The sequence below is a fragment of the Bubalus kerabau genome, chromosome 7 (genome assembly GCF_029407905.1).
Source record: "Bubalus kerabau isolate K-KA32 ecotype Philippines breed swamp buffalo chromosome 7, PCC_UOA_SB_1v2, whole genome shotgun sequence".
Lineage (NCBI taxonomy): Eukaryota > Metazoa > Chordata > Mammalia > Artiodactyla > Bovidae > Bubalus > Bubalus kerabau.
The window spans coordinates 33671641-33697803 of record NC_073630.1 but is presented as its reverse complement, the minus strand read 5'-3'; the positions used below and the strand labels follow the sequence as shown (position 1 = coordinate 33697803).

Sequence of the window (26163 nt, the reverse complement as noted above, 5' to 3'; positions counted from 1 at the left end):
TTATTAAAATAAATGGGTAATTTACATTAAGACTTTTCCTAATCACTACTATAAATTACAGGCTATGAGGAAACTGTTGCCAATTTTGGAATTCTCAAAGTATAGATACAAAACTCCCCAAAAAGAATTTTACATATGTATTTATTTTATCCCCACCACTTGTTTCATTTTGTTCTGAATGTTGCCCTGGGAGAACCAAATCCCTTTGTTAGAACTAGAGGGTAAACTCCGTAATGTAGATTCTATTCTAATATCAGATTTACTTGTTCAAAATGAACAATTATAGTACCTTGAAACCCACACCAAAAGAAAAAAATTTGCTGTGCAGATAAACTCTAGTTGCAAATTTATTGTATCCTGCTGAATCTACAAACTCTGATGCATGTCTTCTGATATGGGTGGAAGAGGCCATGGGACATTCCCTCCATCCCTCTCCTTACCTGTACTACACAGGATAAAGCATCATCAGGGCAGAGCAGCACCTTGACTTTCTACAGAGGATGGGAAGCTGACAATCATACTGAAAGTCATACTAGCTTTCTTCAGGAGATTCAGAAGAAACATCACAACCCTGAATATGCCAAACCTGCCTCACGCTGCCACAGGCACACATCCCCAGTACATGCTGTGTGACCCAGCAGTGAACAGGTGTGTGGCATACAGCCACATCAAAGTCCTGGGACAGAGGAATAACTCATACAAACACACTATGATGATAGCCCTCTCATCTTCATGCTGAGGCAGAAGAGAACTGATTCCTATAGGCTATTTACAAAGTCTATTCTTTGGCCATTAAGTACAAGCTTTGGAACACAAATGATGATACATGATAAATCATGCTAAGCCTCAGGTGCATACACAATTGTTAACTGTACTATACTACTACAGTTCATGACAACAACATATGCATACCAAATTCCTATGTAGCGCTTGTCTTTTGATCTGACTGATTTCAGAGGGCACTGAAATGATTTACTGTGTCTTATATGGAAAATACTATACAATTGTAGCAGGTAAAACACATCTAACACAGATTTCACTGGATATGAGTTAATTAAAGCAGATACTCAGACTCATTTTAATAAGCCAATAGGATGGATGGTTCTAACGGTATCTCTAAATTACTGAATATAAAGTATCTGTACTTGTTCTGGAGAAGGCAATGGCACCCCACTCCAGTACTCTTGCCTGGAAAATCCCATAGACGGAAGAGCCTGCTAGGCTGCAGTCCATGGGGTCGCACAGAGTCAGACAGGACTGAGCGACTTCCCTTTCACTTTTCACTTTCATGCACTGGAGAAGGAAATGGCAACCCACTCCAGTGTTCTTGCCTGGAGAATCCCAGGGACGGAGGAGCCTGTTGGGCTGCCATCTACGAGGTCGCGCAGAGTCGGACACGACCAAAGCGACTTAGCAGCAGTACTTGTTCTAGTTTTTTTTTTTTCTTCCTGATTTTCATTTTAGAATATTGGTTTTTAGCTCTGTTACCACCTCTCTGTGAAATGATTACAATGAGTTCAATGCTATAAAATAAGAGAGGAGGGCATCTTGCCACCACACCCTCTCAAATCAGGGCAAATATTTAGAACACCTAGGAAAAGGAATCTTTAGGGATACACATTTTATGAAAGAGAACTGAAATCCTGACACAGAAAATACCAAACTTCTCATACATAGTTCTCATAATGTTTTGCTTTTTTAAAACTTTCAATAATTTTTTATAAGTTAGAACACCCTCACCTAAACTGGTTCAATTTGCCAGAGATATCTGTTGCTACAGATCAGCATGACAATAAATGATTACATTAAAATACTTATATAAAAGTATCACTTCCTAGAACTTGGTGAAACATTATAGAATTGTCCACGTTTCATTTTTAACTTCTTCAAACTTGCAAAATCCCCACAGATCCTAACACTTATTTCTGTCTTCATAATTTTACTTCAAAAATACTCCCTTACTTCTTCCTCTTCAAACCTTAAGTGTTCTTTGAAATAGCAGTAACTATTACTGTCCTTATTTTATGGATAGAAAGTCCAAGGCAGCTAGCGGTAAAATAATTGGCCATGAGTCACTCCGTCTGCCAGTGAAGATGGACAAAGACCAAGGGCAGAAACCTGTAGACAGACCAGGTAAGTGGGGACAAAGGAAAAAGTCATGAATTTCATATTCAAAGATCTGAAAATACAACAGGACCTAGCTACGCGGAGAGAACTCAAAAGTATGCCAATACGCAAAGCAGGCTAATGCACAACGGATATAATAATAACCAAATAAGAAAAGCCATTTTCAGCTAAGATGCAAAATCTTAGAAATTCCTGGATAAGTGTTCTAGGTAGTTACAGTCCTGAGTTAACCATATCAGTATCTCTTAAGGTTAAGGCAGAGACTGATAATTCGGATAATTTATTAAAATGTTCTCAATGTTTATTTATTGGAATTCACTACTGACTACAGAAATAATGTATAAATATAAATATATATGGGGCAAGGCCTTCATAAATAAGTGACTAGAGATATATAAGAGAAAGACACAGTAAAATTCCCCAAAGAAAATGGATTTCAAAATGCAAACCCAGAACTGACCAAGGCTCAGAGCGTCAGGACATGACAGAGAGAGTTCACTCACAAAGTTTATAGCTGTGAGCTACCATCCAAGTCTCAACAGTTTCTTAGTCTTTAATGTAACTTGAAATTATATGGCTGAACTTGCTCCATCTGATTGCCTGCGTTCCTTCATACTGAAGTATTCATTGAAATCCAATGCTTAGGGCTATTGCTCATCTACTCATAGGGCTTAGTGTTTTAACAAAATCACACTGATCTCTTGCTCTCCTCCAGGCTCTTAAAGAATTAATTTTTGGCAATGTACAACATAATAATTATTATAACATAGGTTATACATAATATTCATAATATTTCTCCAAATGGCTTATTTTTCAATAGAAATGTCTGCTCAACCAGATTATAAACTCAAAGAAAGGGTATCAAGCATTGACTTTCAGATTAGTTAATACCACAGCAGTTATTGCAGGACTATACACCTAGCAAACCATTGTTGAATTAAAGGAACTTTCCTATGCATAAGGAAGAAACATCTAAATTAAGCTGAGTTAAACACGTTGATTCTTAGAAATTGAAGCTCGTTAAGTAAATGTTAGAAATCAAGGTCTTTGTCTTAATGAGCACAAACACAAATTAGTGGGTAGAAGATGATAGTTGTCTATGAGCTACCAGGAGGCAAAAAAAAAAAACAACAACAGGTCTGGTAGCTAAGCATAAGCTTACCCTGTAGATTTAGGTGTATCATTAACTAGAACATTTCTTACTGTCTCCTTCCCTGGTGGCTCAGTGGTAAAGAATCTGCCTGAAATGCAGGAGACATGGGTTCAATCTTTGGGTCGAGAAGACCTCCTGGAGAAGGAAATGACAACCCCCTCCAGTATTCTTGCCTTGAAAATCCCATGGACGGAGAAGCCTGGTGGGCTACAGTCTATGGGGTCACAAGAGTTAGACATGACTTAATGACTAAACCACCACCAGCTTTAAAAAATTCACCCTCCCTGAAGGGTTGGAAGGCATTAATGGATTTCAAAGAAAAGAAATGCCCTATCATATTTACTTGGTCTCAAGTATATAAAAGATTTTTTTCTATCAAAAAATTGTTTCATTTGGTAGCAATCCCAACTCTGACTTTCCAAAGTCAAAGGAAATTGAGATGGTAAATTTATTTGCTGTGATGAATCTGGTCAGTGCCAACTAAGATAAAAATAGTGATTTTGTTTTTGCTACTACAGAATGCAAGCAGGAAAGAAACACAACTGTAAGCTCATTTATAATTTAGCATGTTCTAACAAATGCAGATTAAAGATCTTAATTCTCTTTCAATATGCAATCACTTGTCTCTTTAGAAACTTGATCAAGAAGGAAAAAGAAACCTCAAACACTTCGTAAAAGAGTCCATGAAGAACGGTCTTCTATAGAACAATTACTGAGACTATCACACTAACAAAGTTCCTCAAAAGAATAATTAGAACTCAAATTATGAAAGCAGGATCAGCTTTTTATGCTAGCTTAATTTAACACACCTAAACCACATCAAGATACCTGTTTACTTTTTTGTTGTTGTTCCATTCATTTTTGTGGATTTTCAAAGTCCAGTACATTGTCGTGTAAACTGAAAGAAACCTCTACACAAACATGCCACAAGATGTAATGAAAGCAAAATGAATAGAAGAGAAGTCCTGCTTAGAAGCATATTTCAGAGAGTCAGGAAAAATATCCTCTTTACATATTATTTCCAGGGATTAGAGTGGGCATTTTGGAAACCGTGATCAACTGATGAAAGATAGGAAGTAACATTGGGGGAAAAAATCTGGAGGATATCTTAGCAGAAGATGAAACTATAGATAGCTTAGAAGCTTTGCTAGAGACACAGGAATAGCTTAGCATAGAATAATTTAGCATCTGGTTTGCATGGGAGAAATGGTTCAAAATATGTCACTTCTTGATTAGTGGGGAAAATGTCCATCATTTCTCCATCACCATCTCTATATGAAGCTTCTGAGTCTCCAGTTGCTAATCTACAAAACTGGGATAACAGTACTCCAATAGGAGTTACTGTGAAGATTAAATGATATGGGGTAATGTGAAGCATTCCAGGTCCTAGATGTTTGGCAAAACTAATACAATTATGTAAAGTTTAAAAATAAAATAAAATTGAAGAACAAAAAAAAAAAAAAAAAAAGAATACAATGGGAGAAAAATGCTTTCTCTTCTCTTGTATCATTACTATTGCCATTTAGACTTAAAACAAACAAATGTAATAGCCAAGAAGCAATTTAACATATCTAACTGAAATCAGAGATTCTTCTTTCTAAAGGAACTCAGCTTGCTGACCACATTCTAAAGCAATGGTTCTAAACTCCAGCACACATCAAAAAAAGTGGGACACCTATCAAAACTCACCAAAAATGACTGAGCAGATCTAAAGTGGATCCTAAGAATTTTATTCTTTTAGTAGGCAACCCAGGTAATTCTGGTAGTTGTGGTCAGCAGACAGCACTTTACTCTAAAAAGGACATTTTAGGATTAATTTTCTAGATATTGCATATGAAATTAGCAGTGGAAAAAAAAATAAGTATCATGAAGGTGAGTCCAAAGAGATAGAAACAAGTGACAGCTATAGAAAGAAAATCATGGAATATCAAGTTGCAAGGGATTTTTCCATCCAGTAAAAATATTTCCATCATCTCTGACAGATGGTCATTTTAAATACCTTCACTGATGGGGAACTGCTGTCTTCCAGCAACACACACTGTTTTGGATTATAAACTGATGTAAAACAAAGGGTAAATCATAAGTTTTTGGAGAATTGTAGAAATGGGGTATTATTCTGGGAGAATTATACATTGAAGCCTTTCTAGTCCTGGTTGAACAAGATCAGGCACTAACTGAAATCAAAACTAATTTGACTGCCAGACAACTGCCAGATCCAACACCCAAACACTGGCTCTGCTACCTGATTCCACTAAAAAAGTCATACTTGCTGTGGCTGCTATAAAAATAAACCTTCCACTAGGTCTGTCACTCACGTTTCAATGGTAGTATTTCAAATGGCAGTATTTCAATCAGACATCTGGCACTACTTTCATCTTTCCATTTAGGCCGTGGCAAGTAAACAGCAAAAAAATTATATAAAATCAAAATAATGTTGCAATCAGTGCTCATGCTGCTGCTAAGTCGCTTCAGTCGTGTCCAACTCTGTGTGACCCCATAGACGGCAGCCCACCAGGCTCCCCTGTCCCTGGGATTCTCTAGGCAAGAACACTGGAGTGGGTTGCCATTTCTCCAATGCATGAAAGTGAAAAGTGAAAGTGAAGTCACTCAGTCGTGTCCAACCCTCAACGACCCCATGGACTGCAGCCCACCAGGCTCCTCCATCCATGGGATTTTCCAGGCAAGAGTACTGGAGTGGGGTGCCATTGCCTTCTCCTTGCAATGCTCATAAATATTCTCAAATAATGGTCCAGGTCAAAACTGTTTAAATGAATATAAGGTATATACAAAGCCATTTTATCTTGCTATTCTGTTAAAAACAATAGTACATATTTATATTTTAACTTCATCTTTATATTCATTTCACCAAACAAGGAAAATAATTATAAAGCCATTTAATTATTTACTTGTTTTAAAAGAACTCACCAAACCTAGTGGCTTCAGATGGCTCTGCCATATGTGATTGATGTCTGGGCATTTCCATTATCATTTATGCAAATTATCTAAGGCTCCTGCAGCCTCTCTCGGGGCAAATCCATTGTCATGTCATTGACACAGAATTGAAATGTGTGGGATGCTGCACACGAATATGGTCTTGGATTCTTTTCATCTAATCTGCCAAAATATTATCTGGGATAAGCAATTTTTAGAGTTGGTTGGGATTTAGAACAGGCTAAACACTCACCCAGATACATCACACAAGTGTCAATGCTTCCTTTTCGTTCAGGATACCAGGTGAGAATTCCGGCATGTCCATATCCTCTTCTCCACTGAACCTCACTAGAACATCAATCCCAAATCTGTGCCTTAGCTAATATTTACTGATATTTGTGTGAAATAATTGGGCCTTAAGGAAATTATTTTGATGGAGCATTAAATGAAAAAGTTTCTATGAATTTTTTGGCAACAACACTATCTGATTTATTTTTCTTTGGACACTAAGGAGCAGCCAATAATAAATACATCTGTCTCTCTCAAAAGTATCTTTGTGTACAAGCTTGAGAAAAAGCTATCACCGACATCCAGGAACTGGACTGTTCCTATCAGCTTGACTTTGGTGTTCTGCTGTTGAACATAAATAATTTCACAGAGCATCCCATCATCAGACCAGGCCACTATGTGACCGTGATGGAGAGGGACAAAAATGACACCACTCTCTTATCATGTCTAAACACAGACAAAACATGAATACTGTCCAAGCCGCAAAATTCCAGACTTCTGAGAGACTGCCACTTCTTTACTGATTCAGCTTTAGTCTGCTCTCCTAGAGCTCAGATTTACTGGGATACACAATCATAAAACTGCCCCTGCTTCCTGAGAACACCCAACCCAGAGTGAGTCCTCATTTTCTTGGACCCTCCTCCAGATCACTCATTCAAAGCCCAAATCTAATGCGTCATTTCACACTCAGTTCCCCACGATGAACATCCATCCTCAGTGCAATGGGCTGTAATCCCAACACACCTAACCACATGTGTGCTCCTGGTGGGCTTTGCAGGAGAGCATCGACAAACTCAATGACTGAAGTCAGAACATTCTTAACAAAAGCTAAAAGAACTTCTATCTTCCAGATACTCACTAAAATTCTAATACAAAATAAACTCCTTGGGTTTATTTTCTCACATGGTGGGTTTTATGGCAAAGGACCCTTTAGTTTTGACCCTCAGAAGAGTTACTTTTGTGAGGCGTAGAATAAACCGGTGGATTGTGCTCATCTGTTAAATATTTATTTCAGGAAGAGGCATATTTCCAAAAATTAAGATTCAACATATTAGATGAACACCCAGGCCACAATGAGCCTGGTGGTCCATAATCCTGGATGCTGTATAGAATCCTATAGAGGATTCAATAGAAACCTCTAGTAGAAAGCAGACAATTGAATTAAAGTGATATACTGCATTGACTTTGCTTCAGTTCTTGCTTTTTTTCAGATTTCATCCTTATTAGGGATGCTTATCTCTTGATTATTATTTCCTCATCAAAGCACATTCAATGGTCTGTTGAATTTAGCAGAAGAGAGGGATGTCTGGTGTTTTCTGGCTTGGACAATTTAAAAGTTTCTAAATATGAAATTAAAGTTGCCTGCTGGGCAAAAGATGTGAAGCAGGACTCTGAAGACCTAGGGTACATTTCTGTAAATCTCAATAATTTGTATGAAATCAAAAGTTTCCAATTTTAACATACAACTTGTGACATTTTAAAAAATGAGTATGAGCCTTTGCAAAGTACCAATAGTATATTACGCCTCTCTAAAATAATCTCCATAGTCTCTATATATAGACTTTCCTTCTACATGCTTTATTCCAATAAATAATTTCCACTTAAGGGAACAGCAACAACACTAAAAGTTACTGTCAACAATATATTAAATACTGCTCAAACAATACTATACACATTATTTTTAACCCTCACAAAATACCAAAAAGTATTCACGATTATTCACATCTTACAAATGAGGACCTGGATCAGAGAAATTAAGCGACGGGCTCCAAATATAATATGAAAGGATAGAATTAAGATTCCAACCCACTTACGTCTGATTTACCAAACTGAAGGATGTTTATGCATGTGTATGTGTATTCTTTTTAGATGAAATTACCTTTAATACTCAAAATTCACTATCTTAACAGCTCATTTAATATATACCTATTAATGTATGTACAAACACACACATATTCAAAGCTTGCTATCAGCTGCTATCATTTTGACTGCAAGTGTGGAAGAGAATTTATTCTTAAAGTAAATATGTTTGAGAAAATGGAGCTTTAAAAATATTATAGTTATCACATAGGACGATTTTGTCTCCTTTATCCCCTCAAACACTTGAAGATGGCTTTGGTTGTGTGAATTTAGCATTATCACTCAGAGCTTAAAATCTCCTTGAGATACATTCTCCAACCCTTTAATAGTTCTGAGTATATTGTTTCTAATATAGGCCAGGCCCTTCAGAGAGAAATTAAGAGGATTTTGGAATGATATTGTGAATTCAAGCCAAAATTCCCTTTTTCCTTTTCCTTCTCTCACTCTCTTTCTCTTTTCTAATTGTTTTCTTTTAATGTTGATCAATTAGCTAACACTATAAAAATGACCTCAAGGGTTGGGGTATCCAGAATCCTTAAGTACAAAAGGATAGTCTACCAATGTTCCTGCCTGCCCTGAATTATCTTTTTGCTTTTATCAGATTGCAATATTATCTTCATGCTATTATCTAAAAATTATCATAGGTGAGCATGCTTATTTTTATCAAATTACATGGCATTGTACAAATATACTAACCCCTTGTTTGCTTATACAGTGATCTTTTGATATTAGAGGTTTTGAATTTTTTTAGATTATGAGACATTTAGTACATCATGGATCTATCACTTCAAACACCATGCAATTTCCACATTATTAAAATAAAAACATATTCATTTCTTCAAGATATCTATTTTTTAAATCTGTTCATTCAAAACCCTAAACCATCTAGCACTGGAATCCATTTACATTAGAATCACAGATCCGGCCCATATTATTGACTCAGGAAATAAAGGATTTTAGGAGACTATTTAAAAGGCATCTCTTTCAGAGGTGGAGCTCAAAGAGCTCTGTGAGGCTGCAACAGTTTACCAGGAGTCAGGCCATAAAGAAAGAAGTGCTGGCATTGGGTGGGGCCGAATAGTTTGCATCTTTTCCCACTGTTTCTCACTGGTATCATTTCCATGATAATCACAGATGTGGGAATGTATGCCAGGGCAAGAAATCCTACATATTGCTCTGTGTGCCCAACACCCCCTCCCCCATAACATTGTTAGCTGTTTACCTTAATCCATGAAAGAGCTATCACATTAATGTCTGAGAAAACTGCAGAGGAGCTAAGCAAACCAAAGAAATATCATGGTGGGGATCAAATTTCTCCTGTCACAACAGTGTTTTCTCCTTAGGAAGAATACACCTAGCACAGAACCAAAAGGCATTCGCTGTCCAGCCATCTCAAGATCACCACGGAGCAAACACATCTGGCCCCAAATCTTCCTTCTGCTCCACACTGTTTAACCCATTCCTTTCTAAAGAACTCACCCATTCTCAAAATAAAATGACTCTCTCTGTACCCAGTTACTACCAGAAGCATCTGTCTATGGCCACAGTTCTCAGCAATCCATATGCAGAACACACCTTGACTGTGCTTCTCACCATGCTCCAGTCAACCTATCCATTATGAACCCGTTCTTTTCCTATTCTCAAAAAGCAGCAGCTTGCACCTGCCTCTTTAAAATGCAATGCTTGGCACAGTTATAGTCTCTAGTTACTCATAACGCTCCACGGCTTCTACAGCCTCACTAATATTACACACTTACACACACACACACAACCACACCTCTATACGGCAGCAATTTACCTTTTTGGGTTTTTTTCTTCGCTGACTACTGCCATTGAACTTCTCTCCACTGTCGCTTTTCTGAGCTGCATCTTCGTTCATCATTTTGAACAGTTTGGAAAGAAAATAGCTCTGCCATTAAACCCTGCCGCCGGTACAGACCACTAGCGAGTATGCACTTACTGGAGGAAAGCAGGCAGAAGACGAGGGGTGGGGAAGGGGCGCGCACTGGGAGGGTGAGGACGGTGACGTTGCCATGGCAGCAGCTGCCACAACTGTTTATCTGAATGCATTGTTAAATCTGATTCAACCAATTACCATCAGGGACCGGTTACAATGAAAAAAGCCTTCAGAAAAGAAAAAAACAAAAAACAACAAAAAAAAAACACGCCAGGGACTCGAATGACTGGGGACTCTGCTGGTTGGTTTTTGACACACCCGCAATTCGATCGGCTTTCCACCCACACACAAAACCTGCACTTAATTTTCTTCCTACAGGTACTTCAACACCAAGCAGACACAATGTGTAACCAGAAAACTGTAACATCCTGAATGCGTCTCTGAACCTGAAGAGGTACATTTTAGCTGGTGAAGAGGCTACTCGATGAGCAGGGTTAGCCATTAATATTCTAAAGGAAATGTAAGCTACATTTTTAAGATGTTATTCATTTGACTCCAGATGATAATCTTTCAAAACTCAGCTCAAAGATGATTTGTGTTATAAAGCCTTGAGAGCAGGCTCCCCAGCAACCAGGTAACACAGACCACTCCCTCTTCCGTGCCTCCTCCTTCCACTGAACTGTTCTGACATAGCACCTGTAACAGCTTACCCAGCTGTTTGCCCAGCTGTCTATTTTTGACAGGCCAGGAGCTTCTTATGGCCAGAGACATATTGTGTGTGTGTGTGTGTGTGTAACACAAACATAAGAAAGCTGTAGAGTTGAAACATTTTATAACTGATCTTAAAAGTCTTCTTAACCTAATTCTCTCTACTAACTGATGAACAACACATAATTCCTGCTCTCCAGGAGTTTATAAAGTTCCAGAATTCTTCTCGATAAGAAAAGAAATCAGCGTTTGTTTTTATAACAACAACAACAAAAAAAACAACTTCACCTATTGTATTGTGGTGGCCATTTGTATATTGAGGTGGTCCCAATTTGTTGTAAATTGTGGGTACAACCAGAGCCCAACATGTTTTGTACAAACACACACATGCACATACTTAACACTCATCTCTATTCCTAGAAAACAAACTCAAAGGATAACACAAAGAATCCTTAAATGTAAAAATAGAGTAAAGGATTAAATCGATTAGATTTATATATATACACTTTGAAAATTGAAGGCTCCTATATAAATGTGTTATTGTAATCATATTATTATTACAAATATAGGTAATTTTCAACTCAGAAAAATCTACTTTAAAAATGTTTCCTACAGGAAAATGGCTACCAAAATTGGGAATTCGTCTTTCCAGTAAACACAGAAAGAAAAACACCTTCTCTCCCCACTGCTGTCAGGGTTGCTCACTCCTGAGACCCTGGCCACTTCCTCATCTAGTGGCAGCCCCCTCTCACCGCCTCTCACTCTCGCCACCCTCCTTCTGCTTGAGCAAACCCGTCCCACGTGATTCCTCAGATCCCACAGACAGGATAGAGGCAACAGAACTCTTTTTTCCTAAATGAAATCCTACAGGAACTTCTACAGAAGCCTCAAAAGCCTAACCCCCACTGTTTTCAGAGCCCACACCAAAGTCCCTCACGATATCCCCCATTCCTCCACTATCTCCTCAGCCAGCTCCTCACTCATTCCCTCACCTGTTCCCATAGTAATTCCTTTTTTGACCTTTGTTAGGAGCACCCTCTGGAGAAGGCAATGGCACCCCACTCCAGTACTCTTGCCTGGAAAATCCCATGGATGGAGGAGCCTGGTGGGCTGCAGTCCATGGGGTCGCTAAGAGTCAGACACGACTGAGCGATTTCACTTTCACTTTTCACTTGCATGCACTGGAGAAGGAAATGGCAACCCACTCCAGTGTTCTTGCCTGGACAATCCCAGGGACGGGGGAGCCTGGTGGGCTGCCGTCTATGGGGTCGCACAGAGTCGGACACGACTGAAGCGACTTAGCAGCAGCAGCAGCAGCAGGAGCACCCTCAGCCTGGAAACTGTATTAATTTACTCAATAAATGTTTATTGAATGCCTTTCATGTGCTAGGAATTAACCACTAGGGAGACACTGTCCTAACCTCCAGGGATATAATGGTGAACAAAACATGCAATGTTTTTTGCAATCATGGTGCTTATATTCTAACAGGGAAAACAGAGTAAACACAAATAACAGCGGTATGAGCTATGGGAGGGGGAAGTAGGGTAAAGAATAATGGGGAACAGACGCTATATCAGATAAGCTGCTGACAGAACAGTCTCTAGAAACCTGAATGAGGTTAGGGACCAAGCAAAGCAATTATCTGGAGGAAGAATATGTTTCCTTATTGCATTAAAAACAAACTTTGCTGCTGCTGCTGCTAAGTCGCTTCAGTCATGTCCGACTCTGTGCGACCCCATAGACGGCAGCCCATCAGGCTCCCCCGTCCCTGGGATTCTCCAGGTAAGAACACTGGAGTGGGTTGCCATTTCCTTCTCCAGTGCATGCAAGTGAAAAGTGAAAGTGAAGTCGCTCAGTCGTGTCTGACCCTCAGCGATCCCATGGACTGCAGCCCACCAGGCTCCTCTGCCCATGGGACTTTCCAGGCAAGAGTACTTGAGTGGGGTGCCATTGCCTTCTCTGGGCCCCTATTATATGTCATGAAATGTGTTAGGTTCCATGTGGGATTTATAGATAGATGCTAATCTTGCCCTCAAGGCAGAGAAAAGCAGTTCAAAAGTCCTGAAATGGGAATTTCTTGTCAAACACATTAGAAAAACTATGATATTCCAAAAGGGGAAAAGAAGGAATAAGGAAAACTTTCCCAGAAACTGGATCTATAGGACAGATATGTTATTAATACCCTTTATTCGCATTTGATGCCAGAATGTGCTTTTCAATCAATGGGCTTGGTAGCCCAATTGGGAACCTAATCATTGTTTTTATATCATCTCTGCAATGCAAATCACAAACAGATGTACTTCATATTTCATTACTTTATAAATCAGCAACTTCTGATTGTGTTTGAACCACCTCTTGTAATAATGCCTTCTCTCTCAGTATCCAGATACATAGTACACAGCTTAGACACACACACACGGGCCTCTGATTTGGACAGGACATGCTTCTTTGAAATGCTAAGCCTTTCCATAACATACTGTCTTTACAGAGTGAAAGTAATGTACACATACTAGACCAGCATACCACAGAAGCAAGCACCCATATTCAAAGTGTTAAATGAACATCTCAGCAAGTAGATAAACAGGTGCTAATAGTATTATGTGCATTACAATATTAGAAGGTGAATTTTATACACGTAGAGGTTATTAACAACGTGTTATAGTATTCTGAGTGTGTGGGTTTCTCTTTTGAAGCTTTCAATCAATCTCTCTGTGCCTCTCCAGTGGACACTCTTCCCTTGTGGGCATCTGTCCAACTGGACATGAAGCTTGTTGATGGCAAGACTACTGTCTTTGCATTCTACATGGAACCTAAGACATTGGATGGTATATAATAGGGGCCCATGGCTCATTTTTCAATGCAATAAGGAAACATTTTAAATATTTACCATGAATTTATACTTATGGCTAAACTTCCAGTGGGTAAATTCTTCATATTTTGTGTACTTTCTGACATCTAGGAGCTAAGCATAATTTCAAATAAGATTTTTAAAGATATTTGGGAAACTGGAGCTGCAGCACATAAAATAGCAGTGATGAGAGTACCTTGAGAGTCCCTTGGACTGTAAGGAGGTCCAACCAGTCCATCCTAAAGGAGATCAGTCCTGGGTGTTCATTGGAAGGACTGATGCTGAAGCTGAAACTCCAGTACTTTGGCCACCTCATGCGAAGAGTTGACTCATTGGAAAAGACCCTGATGCTGGGAGGGATTGGGGGCAGGAGGAAAAGGGGATGACAGAGGATGAGATGGCTGGATGGCATCACTGACTTGATAGACCTGAGTTTGAGTGAACTCCGGGAGTTGGTGATGAACAGGGAGGCCTGGCATGCTGCAATTCATGGGGTTGAAAAGAGTTGGACACAACTGAGCGACTGAACTGAACTGAACTGGACAGTACCTTACATTTTAAAGCATTTTATAATTTATATACTTTGTAGCTCCAAAATGGAAGATCCATAAAGACTGAGTTCTTTGCTCACTGATCTATCCTGAGGCCTTATAACAATACTGGCAGATGACAGACATAATTATTTAGTGACTTTATGGGGCTCTCACAACCATACAGGGAAAAAGATTAACATCAATATAGTGCAGGTAAAAAAACTGAGGTAAAAAGCAGTTTGGGTGACTTTCCCCAGATAACAAGGTTAATAAGATACAGAGCTCAACATCTCCTGATTCTAATGTCACTATTCTTTTATTAAATCATGGCTTGCTTCAATGAAGAGCAGCCACTTAATAAAGTACAGTAAGATGGAAAATGCCAAGAGCAGAAACCATAGTCAGATGACAATGATCCAAGTAGAAAAAGGAAATCTTTATTAGTTTTATAATAAGCATATTTTATAAGCATGGAGTTTTAGAGGTAATTATATTAATTTTAATATGCCTACTATATTTTATTAAACCATTTGAATTAATAATATTACAGAATCTGACACATATACATACTCATACTGACACATTATAGCATTATTTGAGTGGGGAAAATTTCCCTGAAATGTAGGCAATTGTGTCTTAAAGACAGGTTATCTTCCAAAAGTTTGTCAGTTAAAGTTGCCTGGTGTTAAAAATATTTTTTTCACAGAAACAATGCTATCAATAAAGGCTTAGTTCTCCAAAATTCTCAAAAATCTTTCCTACTCACTATTACTTGTAGTAGAGAATCTTAACAACCAGGCAGAGATTGGACAGTGGTTCATCAGAAAATCTCTTTTCCTCCTGGCCAACTAGACCACTGTGCTGGGTTGAACTGTCCCCTCCTCCAAAAAAAAAAAAAAAAAGGATTTAAGTCCTACCCTCCAGCACCTGTGAATGTGACCTTACTTGGGAACAGAGCCTTTTGTGAATGGAATCATGTAAAGATGAGGTCATGATGGATTGAGTTAGACTTAATCCAATGACTGGTATCCTTATAAAGGGGGAGAAATCTGGGCACAGAGACACATAGCAAGAAGACAGCCATGTGAAACTGAGGCAAAAATAGGAGTAATGTGGCTGCAAGCCAAGGAAGACCAATTGCCAGCAGCCGCCAGAAACCAGGACGAGGTGAGGGAGGATCCTTCTCTAGAGCTTTTGGAATGAGCCTGGCTCTGACAGCACCTTGATTTCAGATTTCTATCCTCCATAACTATGAGAGAACAAAGCTTCGTTATCTTAAATTGCTCAGTTTGTGGTCCTTTGTTATGGCAATCCTAGGAAACCAATACAGCCATATTTACCAGCCACCCTGGCAGATGCACCCAGGCATATGACTCGTTCTAGCATTATGGAACGCAAGCCCATGTGCCCTCTGCACAGTGAGGCCAAACAACACTAACACTAAAACATCAGACTTACAGCAGGGAAAGGTATATTGCAAGGCCAAGCAAGGAAACAAGTGGATCATGCCTTCAGTTCAGTTCAGTTCACTCAGTCCTGTCCGACTCTTTGCAACCCCATGAACCGCAGCACGCCAGGCCTCCCTGTCCATCACCAACTCCAAGAGTCCACCCAAACCCATGTCCATTGAGTCGGTGATGCCATCCAACCATCTTATCCTCTATCGTCCCCTTCTCCTCCTGCCCTCAATCTTTCCCAGCATCAGGGTCTTTTCCAATGAGTCATGCCTTAAAAACCCCAAACTACCCAAAAGCTTTCAGCAAAGCCCTTTTATAGGAAAGGTGAGGGAAGGGTGTGGTTAGTTGTTGTAAACTTTTTGGTATCAGATCCTTTGTTTTTGAGGTCAGATCACAGCCAGGTCACGATGCTCTGTTCACCTCCACCAAAACAAATGTTATGCTCTGCACTGACCAGAAAGGGCAAGGTCCCGAGGCTCAACTTTTACCCTCTGAGGTCCAGTCTTTGTTTAAGATGAGGGGAGTCCCTGCACAGACCAGTTACCCTGTCTGAAAGCATTCATTCAGCACCCAGTCTGGGTCCTCCTGCCAATGCCCAGGCATGACTAAAGAGGCAGATCTCAGCTGGTGGCCCCCTCAGGGTCCCCGACGCTTCCCAGTTGTCATCACTGAGGGAACAAGGTGCACAGAACTCAGCTGGCCCTCAAGCTTTTCTTTTCAACTGGAGAGAATCATTTGTATAGAATTAATAGAAATACCTATTATAACAAATACCAATCAGGTTCATTCCCAGCTCACAACTGCCATTCTTTGAGAATAGCCCCAACCCTAGAGGTGGGCCTGAAGTAATGCTATGCAACATCCTTGCAACTGAGACAAGGACCATTTGTTGTATGGTCGCCCCAGTCAGGCCTGTAGTAACCACTTCATCCTAGGCCTTAATGTTTCAACAAGTATACCTGTCCCCAGGCTGATTATTGCCCCATGTAGATATCCAAGTGTGATCATGCATGTGTGTTCAGTTGCTCAGTCATATCTGACTCTTTGCGACCCCATGAACTGTAGCCTGCCAGGCTCCTCTGTCCATGGGATTTTCCAGGCAAGAATACTGGAGTGGGTTGCCATCTACTTCTCCAGGGGATCTTCCCAACTCAGTGATCAAACCTGCATCTCCTGCATTGGCAGGTGGATTCTTTACCACTGAGCCACCTGGGAAGCTCCATCCAACTGTGATACCTGACCCTTTTAGCTTAGGAAGAATATATACTCAGGCTTCCCTGATGGCTCAGATGGTAAAGAATCTGCCTGCAAAGCAGGAGGGCCGGATTCGATCCCTGCTTCTGGAAGATCCCCTGGAGGAGAGCGTGGCAAACATTCCAGTATTCTTGCCTGGAGAATCCCATGGACAGAGGAGCCTGGCGGGCTACAGTCCATGGGGTTGCAAAGAGTCAGACATGACTGAGCAACCGAACAACACCAACAAAAATTCAAGTTCTGGGAGGAAGTGAAAAGAGGGCAATCCTGCCTAAACAGCGAGAAGAAAGAGACCTCCTTTTCAGTGAAGTTTTATTTTAGGAAAGGCCTCAAAGAAAAATTTTGGAAATCCATTTCTTTTAACAAAGAAAGAACAAGACTCAGGAAGATTAGAAATTGTTCCCAAGGTTTTACAACTAGTTAGTAGCAGAAGGAAGACCAGGATCCTGGACTCACGCCACCTCACTGAGCAGCCTTTACACCATGGTAATCTTCACATGGGTGCACTTAGAAAGCTGATGTCAAATCTTAGCTATTTTCATTATTTACAGAAGATGTAACAGAAATTAGAGAGAAATTAGTTCACTGAACAACCACGACTCTCAGGGAATGATTGGAAAGAAAGACCCTTGTTTCTCATGTAAGATCGTATGTATTCAGCCCAGATTGAAGCAGGTTTATTGAATGTTTCATCAAGATGAATCTTGAAGCATCAGCAACAACTGATTAGGGACCTACTTCTTTCCCTTTAAGGATTACCAAAGAGATATTTGATTGCTAAATTTACCATGTCCAGCATAAAAAGGAGATTTGGGAACCCTCGGCAAACAATTTGAGTACCTCACTTCACCTGCAAACTGAAAGTGAAAGTCACTCAGTTATGTCCGACTCTTGGCAACCCCATGGACTATACAGTCCTTGGAATTCTCTAGGCCAGAATACTGGAGTGGGTAGCCTTTCCCTTCTCCAGGGGATCTTCCCAATGCAGGGATCAAACCCAGGTCTCCCACATTGCAGGTAGATTCTTTACCAGCTGAGCCACAAAGGAAGCCCAAGAATACTGGAGTAGGTAGCCTATCCCTTCTCCCGCAGATCTTCCTGACCCAGGAATCAAACCGGGGTCTTCTGCATTGCAGGTGGATTCTTTACCAACTGAGCTATCAGGGAACCTGAAGAAACTAATTATTAAAATTATTGTGTGTGTGTGTGTGTGTATGTGTTCAGTCATGTCTGACTCTTTGAGACCCCATGGACTATAGCTCACAAGACTCCTTTGTCCATGGAATTTTCCAGGCAAGAATATTGGAGTGAGTTTCCTTCTCCAGGGGATCTTTCCAACCCAGGGATCAAACCTGTGTCTCCTGCATCGGCAGGTGGATTCTTTACCACTGAGCCACCTGGGAAGCCTGAAAATTAGCATAGTGATTAATTACAGTCTCATTTTACATCCATATCAGAAACAATACTTTAGATCAAAGGTAGAATTTTATGCTCGAATAACAAAATACAGGTGAGCTCACCATGTGCATGTTCCTGTCTAGGTCAGTTTTTTAGGACGCACCGTTATCTGCTTGCTCTACTATAGGGTGACTCTGCTCAGTCTCCAGTGATATGAGTTCTTGAAAATAGCTGTTATAATTGAGTTTCTCTGCAGATGCAAATGGTACATTCGGGCAGGCTGTGTCCTTGACAGACATTTTTCCAATGCAACTTAACTTTATTACTGTAAACATTTTAAACCTTAACCTAACCCAGCTTGAAAATAAGTTACAACAATTTTTTAAACTACAAAGAGAAATCGTGTGGCCATTGATAAATACCCCACATTAAAATAATCCAGAGGCTTAAGTCTCATACAAATATAAATCATATTTTAGAAGTTGTGTAACCACAGTGGTAACAAGTGACAAACTACAAAGAATTACAATGTTAGAAGATAATTTCGAGACTACTGTATCCAGCTCCTTGCTTTTAACAAGAAAATTGAGGCCCAACTTTGTACGCTACTTACTCAGTGCTGTACCTACAGTTATTAGCACTTTGAATTCAATTTCAAATTTTCTCATTCCTAACCGAGGATTGATATCTTCCAGTGGGGTATCTCTTTACTAAAATAGACTTCAAGAAGCCCTCCCTCCTCAGCAAACACATAGGCCCAGTGATGGCCCAGTTATTCAAAGAACAGAGAAAAAATTATATGATTCCTTATACACCAGGCTTAAATGTTTCAGGCATTAGAAGTAGAGAACTAAATGAGACAAAATATTTTCTAATGTTGCAAAATATCCCAGGTTTGGACCAGAGTTTACTATAACATTTACTATAACAGAATCACAGGAGAGGGCAAAGGAGGAATGTTTTTTCCCACAATGTTGCTCTTCTCCAAAGACTCAAAAATGACAGAAAATTAGTGATAATATGAACATTAAAGCTTCAAAGAGACTTTAAACAAATGGCTATAATTTTAAAAGGCAGATGAGAATGAATTACTAATGAATGACCACTACTATTCCATCCATTCAAAATAAAAGGTCAAAGTGAAGAGTTCATTATCTACTAGTGCTCTGACTTGTAACTACCATCCTGTCCAGATTGATGGTATTCCAAATATTTATTGCTGTTGCCAACTACCTCATAAACTAAGTGGCTTAAAACAATAGTTCTATTTGGCTCACAGACTTGTGGGCCTGGGATTCAGGAAGCGCGCAGCTGATGGATTCATTCGTATTCATGCAGTCAGGTGAGGCAGTTAGGGCTGGAGGCTCCACTCCCACAGTGGCATCCTTCCTTGTACATCTGGTGCTGACTGGTCTCTCTCTCTACCCACATGGCATTTCATTTTCCAGGTCTCCCCACGAGGCTGTGGCTTCTCACTGCATGGTGGTCTCAAGGCGACTGTATCCTTCTGTGACAGCTGGCTTCTAAGGGGTAGGCTGTGGGAAGTGCCAATTAAGGGTGCTACCGAATTGCACTGGTCAAAGCAGTCATGAGGCCAAGCCAGATTCGGAAGGTAAAGAAGTGGACTCCACTTCCTGATGAGAAGGGCAGCAAGGTCACCTGACAGAAGAGCATATGGGACGGGAGCCGTCTTGGCAAGTGCAGCCTGCCCTAGACGGCTGGAGAGTGAAGCAGGCAATGTGGGACATGAAGTACAAGGGCTGATTCTGCATACCACAAACACAAGGTCTTTTCCCAAATGAACAGACTCTGCTAGCTACAAATGCTGTGTTCTGCATTCTTTCATTTATTACAGAAAATGTCACCAATATTAATTTCTGAAATGATTAACTCTATACTACTGAGTCAAACTGGACTATGTCCTCTTAAAGCAAAGTCTCTGTTGATCACTGAGGATGAGTCTCACATATGACACTTTCTGACTGTGACCCACTGTGGCTAATAAATTGATAGGAAGTATTTTGTATATTTGAAGTACAGCTTGTTTTGTCCTTCTTTTTACTCTTTCCTTCCATTTTCTTTGACCTCTCACTCACTCTTGCATCCATTCTATCCTTCCATATAACATCAATGTGACCTCATAACAACCTTAAATTTTACAGTATAAAAAATACGATAATAAAAAAGCTTAAAAAGAAAATGAAAATATGTTATAGTTCCTGTGGTCATGTATGGATGTGAGAGTTGGACTGTGAAGAAGGCTGAGCGCCAAAGAATTGATGCTTTTGCACTGTGGTGTTGGAGAAGACTCTTGAGAGTCCCTTGGACTGCAAGGAGATCCAACCAGTCCATTCTGAAGGAGATTAGCCCTGGGATTTCTTTGGAAGGAATGATGCTAAAGCTGAAACTCCAGTACTTTGGCCACCTCATGTGAAGAGTTGACTCATTGGAAAAGACTCTGATGCTGGGAGGGATTGGGGGCAGGAGGAGAAGGGGACGACAGAGGATGAGATGGCTGGATGGCATCACTGACTCGATGGACGTGAGTCTGAGTGAACTCCAGGAGTTGGTGATGGACAGGGAGGCCTGGCGTGCTGCGATTCATGGGGTCGCAAAGAGTCGGACACGACTGAGCGACTGAACTGAACATAACTGAATGTCTAAAGAGAAATGTATGCACTGCACCCATATTCATTGTTTAAACCCAAAGCAGGGTTTAAACACTATACCAGGCAAATAATTGGAGACAAGATTATTAACTTGTTAACTACACAGTTACTACAGCCCAGAATTTAGTCTGTAGGGCTGATATATATAAATGCTAGATATTATATTTGTTCAAGGCCCTAACAAATCCTAAGTGTCTAATGGGTTTTCTTTATCATTCAATATTCTTAGTGTTCTATTCTATTTAGGCCTCACATTTAATGTTTATGGCTTGGTGGCAAAACTAAAACAGATACTCTCTATTTTAATAATTCAATCTGCTTAACTACCAACAGTGATAAGTAGACCTGAAAGAGAGTTTCCAAATTCAGGTAGGAAGAAAAATCTTCCTCAAGGAAGTTTTTTGCAAAACTCAGGAACCAGGATATAGTCAATCCATCCATTTTGGTCACACTATCTATATAAATTATTATATAATATCTACTTGCCAGTTGATTCTGCATAAATGTCCCAAAATAACTTTTTTCACACAAACATTTAGAATATAACAAGAATAATGTATTCAATGCTCTATATGTTGTAAAGGGTGATGGAAAGTGTTATTTCACAAATGCTACTATCAGTGAATCCCAGGATATTAAGGCCACACTTGGATCTATGACTACTCTATCTAAAATTATAGAAATCTAACCAAGTAAAAACTGATATACAGCACTTCAAACTTCCTTTCAGTTCAGTTGCTCAGTCATGTCCAACTCTTTGCAACCCCAAGGACTGCAGCATGCCAGGCTTCCCTATCCATCAGCAAGTCCCAGAGCTTACTCAAACTTATGTCCATCAACATGATGGACAAATTTCCTTTTTGCCTAGGCAAATTTCCTTTATGCCTAGCCAATTATCAGACTTTTCCAAGGTCCATTAACCTCTCTACCTAGAAACTGTTAAGAATTGTGAAGGGTCTGAGATACTACTTGCAAGCTAAGAAGTTAGCCTGCTACAGGTTCATGGATGTTGGTAGAAGATATGAAACTCCTGCACCCAAGATAAAGAACTTTATTACTCATGGCATAGCAAGCAGCATGGACATCAATATACTTGTGTCAATTTTCCTTACTCTCAATTTTCACAGAGGCTCAAATGCATATCTGCACACTCAATGGGTTATACACAGGAGAGGAACTCTAAGTTTCAGGATCCTGAATCTTTTATAGCAGACAATAAGCATATCTGTACTCCACAGGAGTCATTATCTTTATTATACTGGATAATAAGCAAGTCTGATCTTTGCTCCGCTATCTTCTAGGGCTGTATGCTATACCAACATCTTGGAAAAAATAATCTGAACAAAGAAAACCAGTGCAAAATGTACAGAAGTGTAAGAAACCAACAGAAAATCTCTCTTCAACAGAAAGCTTTTTAAAAAAATACAGATGAGATAAATGCCAAATTGTTCTTTGTGACTATCTAAATTTAAGTGGAAATTGAACAAGATTTCCTGCAAATTCTCTACATACATGTCTGTGCATGTATGTAAGTTTTAACAGTTATCTTATTTGTAAACATTTGGAAGATTTTACACATTATTTGTCGAAGAAGGCAATGGCACCCCACTCCAGTACTCTTGCCTGGAAAATCCCATGGATGGAGGAGCCTGGTGGGCTGCAGTCCATGGGGTCGCTGAGGGTCGGACACGACTGAGCCACTTCACTCTCACTTTTCACTTTCATGCATTGGAGAAGGAAATGGCAACCCACTCCAGTGTTCTTGCCTGGAGAATCCCAGGGACGGGGGAGCCTGGTGGGCTGCCGTCTATGGGGTCGCGCAGAGTTGGACACGACTGAAGTGACTTAGCAGCAGCAGCAGCACACATTATTTGTAGTTTTGCCAATATTACTATAGCACACAGTAAGAGCAATGGTTTGAAAGTCAGCACATCTGGGTTTTCATCAGCATGCCGTCATCAACTGACAACACGACTCACAGCAAATCATATAATTTACCCGGACCTTAGTTTCCACATCTCTGAATATATGTGCATTCTCTTATTTTTCTCCTAGATAATTCTCTACTTCTTTTTTATTGCTACAAGTCCTTGATTCTATGAACGTACATTTTAAAGGACAAAAATATGCCTCAAAGAGAATTTAATTGCAGATTAAATAGCCAGTGATTCAGTATCAAACAGAACGTGGTGTGGCTGTCTTTATTTTCAATTTCCTTTTCTTTCTTCTGATAGAAAACAGAGACACTGAAAAACAGATGAGACTATAGAACCTAACTTTCCTCAAGGTCAACAAATGAAGTCAGAAATAACTAGGGAAAACAGAAATGCTGACAGTTATACTACAAATTATGTAGACCTGTAAAACAAATGTGGCACTTCTAAGTAGGCTGTGGAGTTTTACCCACCAGTCTGGATAGAAAGAAAATGTCTACTAGGCTAGAAACTTCTGTCACTTTTCCCTTCTCTCTGTTCAGTTTTTCATACCCAGTAAGTAAAATCTTTTGTTTCCACTTTGGAAATCTTATGTATTCTTATGTCTTCCCCTCTTTCCTGTCGCCACTGTTCCACCACTTTTTTCTCCTACCTGAACTATTTAAATCAACAGAATTTGCTACCTCATTCCCTTCAGGTTTCCTCCTTCAATCTGACCTACAGACTGCTGTACTTCTGTTGTTCATAAAACATTTTTTCTAGTCTTCATCATCCTCAGAATAAAGTTCAAATACCCTCAATTATTACTCACATTCATCCATATATTTCTGTCTTCAAGTGTTTTGTTCAATGGTTTATTTTAAAGGAGATAGATATATCACAATACAATGTGTTCAAGTTTTTCTTAAGAAAATGTTATCAGATCTTTTAGAATGAGCGTCCATGAACCGCATCAATGAGGTGGGTCTGTGAGTAATTCCCAGTTAAAAAAAACACCTATTGTTCTTTTCTTCTTTCTCCCTAAAATCTACCCAGTGCAAGTCCCAAACTGATCGTGGAGCTTTTCCTAACAGCAAAGGACACTGAATTTTCTTTCTCTCAAGATTACTGTGCTACTTCTGTGTATTAATCACACAAGCTAGTTAACTGTTTGATATATATCTATCTTTTATGCCCAACTAAATGCCTTGCAATGTTGACTTAAAAAAAAAAAAACCATGGATGAACTTGGAACAACTCCCCACACCACCACTTATCCCTTTATAAATATCTTTTTATCGTGAATGAAAGGCACTTGATATTTTTTATTCCCTCTACAGAGTCAAAGCAATAAGAAGAGCAGAAAAGCCTATTTATATACATATAAAAGGTGGATGTGAGAGCCTAATTTATAAAAAGGATTGGGTTCCCAAGTTTGAACATATTTGGTCCCAGAAAATATATGTGACCTGATGGATAACCCACACAACTCTTTGCATTCCCCCAAATGGTTTTTCAATTACATCCAAACTGCTGTTTTAAACATGTTTTCCATAGGAAAATGAATTTCATTTTCCACTAGAGATGCCAAAATGCACTTCCTCAACATGGTAGCCTGAGCAGGGAAATAGGGGGAAATGGAGAGAGGGAGGTCATTAGGTGGAAAAGAATCAAGTCATTTACTCATTCTTTATATTTGTCCAAAAAGGTTGTCAATACTCCTTCAGCAAACATCATTGTACACCTGCTAAGTGCTGGGGTCTGTTCTCCATTCTAGAGATGCAAAGATAATTAAGAAATGTTTCTTGCCTTCAAGGGTACATACAAAGGTGCTTTCTTCTCAATGAAACTCTCTGTTCCCACCTTCACTATAAATTAGGAAGGTTAAAACCACCTCCAGGAGGTGCCTTTGTATTGGTCACAGTTTCTTTTCATCAGTATTTTCTTTCCAATAATGCTGGTCACACAGCAGACAGTGCATATTTCTTGAATATGCATATCAATTGAATAGACAGCAGATAAATCAAGACTACTTAGTTATTACAAGTTTAACTGAAAAAACTCCATCTGGTTATAAGCTACATAAAAATACAAATAGACAGCAGAGATTCTTCTTTTTTGGCCTATCTAGAGAACATCTGTGACATACTTAAAATTAATCTTGATTTCCCCTCAGTATCATTTCCTTCTCAAATTCACCCATCTTTAAGGCATTCCTGTTCCAACATTCAACCTGGATCTTCCCTTGAATTCAGAGCTTCTTCCTCCAGAAATTTTTTGGTAATTCCACTCCAGTGTTCTTGCCTGGAGAATCCCAGGGACGGAGGAGCCTGGTGGGCTGCTGTCTATGTGGTAACACAGAGTCGGACACGACTGAAGTGACTTAGCAGCAGTAGCAGCAGCAGCAAATTTACTTATTCCATTCTTCCAGCTAATTTGACATGACAGCATACTGACAGAAAAAAACAAAGCAAGCAGGAAAACAGATTGGCCTCAGCAAGCAGGAAAATAGACCTACACACTGGATTCTACCAGGAGGTTCAAGGAGGAAGTCAAGACACACTCTCATTCCTCAACCAGTCATCCAAGATGTGCTAATGAGACAATGTAGGAGAGAGATTAAGGCTATGACTGCTGGAGACTGTCAACATAGAGGTCAAGTGCCAGTAACACATGGCGGTTAGATTGTCCCTACAATGCTGTCTGTCTTAGACCCTATACACCTAAAACAAATGGAAAATGCCCACTTAATTTGCTTTTCACCATAGTCACATACTTGGCTGGGCTTCAGGATACTATTAAATGAGAGCAGTCGTGAAGATGACAACTTCCATTTGACCCAACTTGAAATCGAATCCACAAACTTCTTTTTCAAATTGTCAGTAGCTATTACTAGGGAAAGAAATCTCTCCTCTCCAAAAATATAATAAAGGCATATGATAATAATACAAAGTTCACATTTGATGTGGAGTTTTGTTTGACTTTGTTTTTTAAAGTATTTCTCTATTTTCTAAGGTTTAATTCCCTAGAGAACACTTTTTTTTTCCCCTATCATCCATTATTCACCTTGGGTTTTGGTCTGCTGTATAGTATAAGCAGGGCTTCCCAGGTGGCACAGCAGTAAAG

General features: G+C 39.6%; 1 long non-coding RNA gene across 1 annotated transcript; it reads left to right on the top strand.

The window, feature by feature from the left end:
• Positions 1-604: 604 nt before the first annotated feature.
• LOC129657635 (uncharacterized) lies at positions 605-25602 on the top strand. Its single transcript, XR_008716922.1, has 3 exons — positions 605-648; positions 2037-2133; positions 25469-25602. It is a non-coding gene; the product is annotated as an uncharacterized LOC129657635 (long non-coding RNA).
• The last annotated feature ends 561 nt before the right edge of the window (positions 25603-26163 follow it).